Source organism: Asparagus officinalis, chromosome 7 (genome assembly GCF_001876935.1).
Source record: "Asparagus officinalis chromosome 7, Aspof.V1, whole genome shotgun sequence".
Lineage (NCBI taxonomy): Eukaryota > Viridiplantae > Streptophyta > Magnoliopsida > Asparagales > Asparagaceae > Asparagus > Asparagus officinalis.
In genome coordinates this window covers 151,192,442-151,197,943 of record NC_033800.1, presented here as the reverse complement: position 1 = coordinate 151,197,943, position 5,502 = coordinate 151,192,442, and the positions used below count along the sequence as shown (strand labels likewise).

The 5,502-nt window shown below is 43.3% G+C and overlaps 1 non-coding gene and 1 pseudogene across 1 annotated transcript; both read left to right on the top strand.

The window, feature by feature from the left end:
- Positions 2,540 to 2,611, top strand: TRNAD-GUC. Its single transcript has one exon. It is a non-coding gene; the product is annotated as a tRNA-Asp (tRNA).
- LOC109849984 overlaps positions 2,959 to 5,502 on the top strand; it is a 5,178-nt pseudogene continuing 2,634 nt past the window's right edge.

Below are 5,502 nucleotides of genomic sequence, written 5' to 3'. Positions count from 1 at the left end.
CAAGCCGCCTATGCCATAACCGTGTGTGCTCACATGGGTCTCCACCACTTCCTTCAGCTCCAACTGCTGCATCTCCCGTCACTGTCATACCCGAGAGAGTATATAGATTACCGTGACGAACACCCTTCATCACTGTTAAGGAACCCCGAACAACCCTCTTCACTCCGTTCTCTGTTACAATCTTGCAACCCCCGGAGTCCAAAGCACCGACTGAGATGAGATTCTTCCGCAAGTCGGGAACGTGTCGTACGTCCTTCAGGGTTTGAACCACTCCATCATGCATCTTGATTTTGATATTACCTAGCCCCACCGTTTTACAAGCATGGTTGTTCCCCATCAATACGGTTTCACCATCAATGCTCCTGTAGGTAGTAAACCACTTCCTGTTTGGACACATGTGGTAAGAGCAACCAGAATCAAGAATCCACTTCCCGGAGGTATCCTCGCCATCCGTGACGACATAACATTCCTTATCGCTCCCATCCTCTGAAGCGTAGCTCGCCTCTTCCTTGCCTTCTCGTCTTTCAGTCTTATTGTTGTTCTTCTTCCCACCTACTCTCTTGTTTAGACAGTCGACCTTGAAATGCCCAACTTCGCCGCATTTGAAACGCGCTCGTCCCGCAAGAGGTCTCGATTTAGATCTAGACTTTCCTCCCTTGCCTTTTCCTCGCTCATTGCCTCTTCCTCTGGCAAACAGCCCCTGCGCTTGTTCTTTGTTACCACCAGTGGCCATACTGCTAGAAGCGCCGTTCTTGTCTCATCCATCGTCAAATTGTCACCCACAAGCATCAGTGTTTGCACCAGGTTCTCATAAGACTTCGGCAGAGATAGAAGTAGTAGAAGCGCCTGATCCTCGTCTTCCACTGTCACCTCAATGTCTTTCAAGTCCGATATGATCCTATCGAATTTGTTGATGTACTCCCGGATTGACGAGCCCTCGTCCATCTTGCAAGTATACAATTTAGATTTTAAATAGATCCGGTTCATTAGACTCTTCGTCATGAAGGTACTTTCCAACTTCAACCACACGCCCGAAGCCGTTTCCTCCCCGTCCACCAAGAAAGCTACATCCCTTTCAAGGCAAAGGATAATCGACGCCCGTGCTTCCAGATCCAGCTCCTCCCAATCCTCATCAGACATATTTTTGTGCTTCTCTCTTCCAGCCAAAGCTTTGTGCAATTTTTGCGAAATCAGCGAATTTTTCATCTGCATCCTCCAATAAGAAAAATCATTTTTTCCATTGAATTTTTCAATCTCGTATTTTCCAATTTTATTTGTTTTACTTGTAGAAGCCATTTACCGCTTGTATTATGTCAATCCGCTTCTCTCAGGATTTTTTTTTTAACAATTTCTTTGTGTTTGACCACACAATATTCAACCACCACCTCAGATCAGAAATTTTACCACCTCCAGTCTGAATAAGGCTCTGATACCAATTGTTGGGGCGGAGTCACGCCCGTCGCCGCGGAAGCGTTATCACCTGAGAGAGAGCCCTAGCTTTTGTTGTCACAAAAGCACAAGTCAACATCTATATTCTTGTTTCTCAAAGGAAACGAGAATAGATAGTGAAATTCTTATTTCTCAAAGGAAACAAGAATCGAAAGTGATATATTTCATCAAAGTGAAATATACACTCTTCCTCTCATCAGCTCTAAGACCGAATATTGAGGGAACCTACAAGCTATGACAACTCACAGATAAAACAAATACAAACACGAGATTTTTCCTACGTCCACGGGAGGGGGTTTCAATATGAGGAGAATACCAAACTTTACAAGCTCTCTCTCAACTCACTCTTTCTTTTTTCTCAAAAGAACAACCCACTTGTTTTTTTCTTAATTTCCCCACACACCCCACCTCTCTATTTATAGGAGATCAGAAAAGGGGGAACCGAAGTTTGGCGGGAGCTCGCGGCGGGAAAACAAGCGCGCGCGGGAACAGTGGCGGGAAGCGGCGCTTAAGGACACGAACTCGGGCGCTGGGCTCGAGGCTGCGGGCGTCGTGGCCCTTGCGTGCGCGCGCAAGAAAGAGAAGGGCGGCTCTTTCTCGTGGGCGTGGGCAGACAGACCCACGTGGGTAGGGCCCCACACCCCATCACAAGTATATTTAAAGACAATGAAAAATATGTGTGAGAGGTATCGAAACATCTTGATTTTTATTTTGCAGATATTTTGAGATATGTAGATCATAAATTAGTCTAATCCTTGCATTAAACATTTCAGTTTCCTCTCGTGCGCCCTATCATCAGGGGATGGACCCCCTGGTATTAAGGCAAAGCCGGGCATGGTTGAAGTTGAAGCTGGGGGGGACTCAACTATGGCTGATGACGGTTCAACCGAAAGCACTGACCAAGGTACCCTCATCACCCAAAAAACAGAAAAAGATCCCAGTTCAACTCTGAAGTAAAAAAAAAAAAAAGGTTGCGCTCAAAAGCGTTTGGCTTTTCGTTTTGGTTTATGTTCATTTTGGAATACATTATGTCGTCTTTGAAGGGGAAAGTACAATTATATTCCTATAATACGAGCTTCGTTCGTTCACCGTCGTTGTAGTATAGTGGTGAGTATTCCCGCCTGTCACGCGGGTGACCCGGGTTCGATCCCCGGCAACGGCGATTACGATTTTCGTGAACATTTTTTTGTTGTTAAAATGAAAAACCCCCCGAAGAAACTCCCTACCAATAATATAATTGAAATTGAAAGTTTACTCTTTCATGAAATTCCTCTGCAAAGATTTTCTCAACATTTTTCGTCGTTAAATTTTTATTAATAAAACTTACCCCATAAAGAACTACCAGCCAACATATTTGTAATCGAAAGTTACCTCTTTTATCAAATTCATTTGCAAACATTTTCTCATTGTCCATATATTTTTGCAGGTTCTTCTTTGTTCTGTCAGCTCTACAACTGAACCCTAGAATGGTGCTGGTCTTCTTCTTTGTTCTGTCATTGAGCTGTTCAATCTTTCATATCTTGAATCGACCGTAATTTGTTTGTGTACCGGTCCAAGCACGCCGGTGTATAAATAAAACCATCTGGCTACATTTTTAATGCTGACTTTTTTTGTGGAGATTTTCCTTTCCTATATTTGACTTGGCTTGTTGAAATTACGGGGAAATCGGTACATTTTTTTTTTGTGTGTCAAAATTGAAGGCGTCCGTCTTGTTTCGAGCTCTTCTGAAACATGAACCATCATCAACGCAAGAAACTTCTTTCCTGCTCAACGATTTTGCTCTCTGTGTTCTCCGTCTCTACTTCTCGGGACACCTTAACCCCTACCCTATCCCTCTCCGTCGGTGAGACACTGGTTTCCGCCAGGGGAACCTTTGCTTTGGGCTTCTTCACCCCCAAAGATAGCGATAACAACCACCGATATGTCGGCATATGGTACAATAATATCCCGAATCCGACTGTCATCTGGGTCGCCAACCGGCGCCGCCCACTTGACGGTACTACCGGAGAGCTATCGATCACCGGCAATGGGGCTCTCCTCATCACTGATAAGAATTCTACTGTCATCTGGTCTTCCGCTTCGTCAACGCCTGTTGCCAATCCAACAGCGAGACTACTGGATACAGGTAACTTTGTTGTTGCTGGTGAAAATGGTTTGGGCAGCTTTGCCTGGCAGAGCTTTGACTACCCCACTGATACTCTGATACCTGGCATGAAGCTAGGATCGAATCTGGCGAGTGGGCTTAGCCGCAACCTTACCTCATGGTCAAGTCCTACAGATCCGTCGCCAGGGGATCACTCCCTGACTTTGGACCTCCGTGGTGACCCCCAGTTGAAAATGTGGAACGGTTCAGCTCAGACACTGAGGTCTGGTCCGTGGAATGGTATTGAGTTTACTGGTCTAGATCCATATAACGCAAGTTACGACACAACGGGCTCCTACAAGTTTGTTAACAACGAGGAGGAGGTCTACTGCACTATGCGTGAAGTTACTAATAATACCTTGGCTAGGCTGGTAGTAGACCAGTCAGGTGCCCTGCAACGATTTGTATGGCTTGATTCCGGTGAGTGGAGTCTTTATTGGTACGCACCGAGGACTCGTTGTGACAGGTACCTTCCGTGTGGGCCTTATGGCTCAGTCTGCTCCCAGCTGGAAGAAACACCAATGTGCAGTTGCTTGCCAGGCTTTTTGCCGAGGTTTCCAGCCAATTGGGCTCTCAGAGATTGGACCGGTGGGTGCATTAGGAAGACAAAGTTAGACTGTAGGAATGGAACCGATGGATTTGTCACGATTCAACAGAATCAGTTGCCAGATACTGAGAGAGCCAGAGTGGATATGACGATGAGCCTTGATGAGTGCAAGGCCGAGTGCTTGAGAATTTGTTCTTGTACAGCAGTTGCTAGGGCTGATATACGGGGGCAAGGAAGTGGGTGTATTATTTGGTCGACAAATATCTCAGATGTCACCATCTATTCGGATGGTGGGCAGGATTTCTACATGAGATTGGCGTCAGCAGATATAGGTATATACTTCTTTTGCTAAAATATCAATGTCTCAGATGTTCATGAAGAACAAGAAGCAGACTATTGTGCTTGTCACCTAAAATTTCCCCAGCTCTTAGATTTTAATATTCAAATCTGAAATCCATGACTGTTCCCTTAGTTTTCAGACTTTTAACAAACTCTAGAGACTTGCCCATTTCTTTCTCGTTTAATACTTGTTTTTACACATGTGGTTTATATATTTCAGACAGTTTTGTGAAGTTTTTATTGGATGAAAAGTTATTACGATGCACAAAGAGGTATTCATGTTAAAAGATTTTCTGTGCATATTAGCTGAAGAAATATTATTCTTGATCTGATATAAAAGTTAAAAATAAAAAGTTGCATCCTCAAATGTATACTGTTTTGTCTCTTGGTTACTTGTTTTCCTATTTTTTTATATATAAGGCTTAGGTTTATACATTAGCCAATCTGTGGAAATAAGTGGCTGCAAATTTCAGTAATTTGTCTCTTACAGAAAATGAGGAGATCAGTTATATAGATCGAGAAAAAATGTCTTTATAAAATGATGGTGACCTACAGGTGTAATATCGAGTGAACGTCACAAGAATATTGGCCCAAAAGTAGCAGTAATTCTCTGTATAGTTTTGGGGGCAGTATTTCTACTTGTTAGTGCTATTTGTTGTGCAAGGAGGAAGCAGAAACGAACTGGAGGTATGAAGTCATCTTGATTTTCACTGTGGACATAACTGTGGTCCTAACCATGTTAGATGAGTGATACTTATATTTGTGAACATCTAGTTTTAATAATTACCATAATTTTGCGTTAGGAAATACTCTCACTTGTGAAGAAAGCGTCCCGGAAAGTACTGAAGAAGATGATATGGAGCTTCCTCTATTTGATTTGTTAACCATAGCAGCAGCAACAAATAATTTCTCTAATGAAAATAAACTCGGAGAAGGTGGATTTGGTCCTGTTTACAAGGTAAAAATCTGATACTGATTAATTAGGTTCATCAATCTCATAGATCTAATTCATATATGCTAGTGG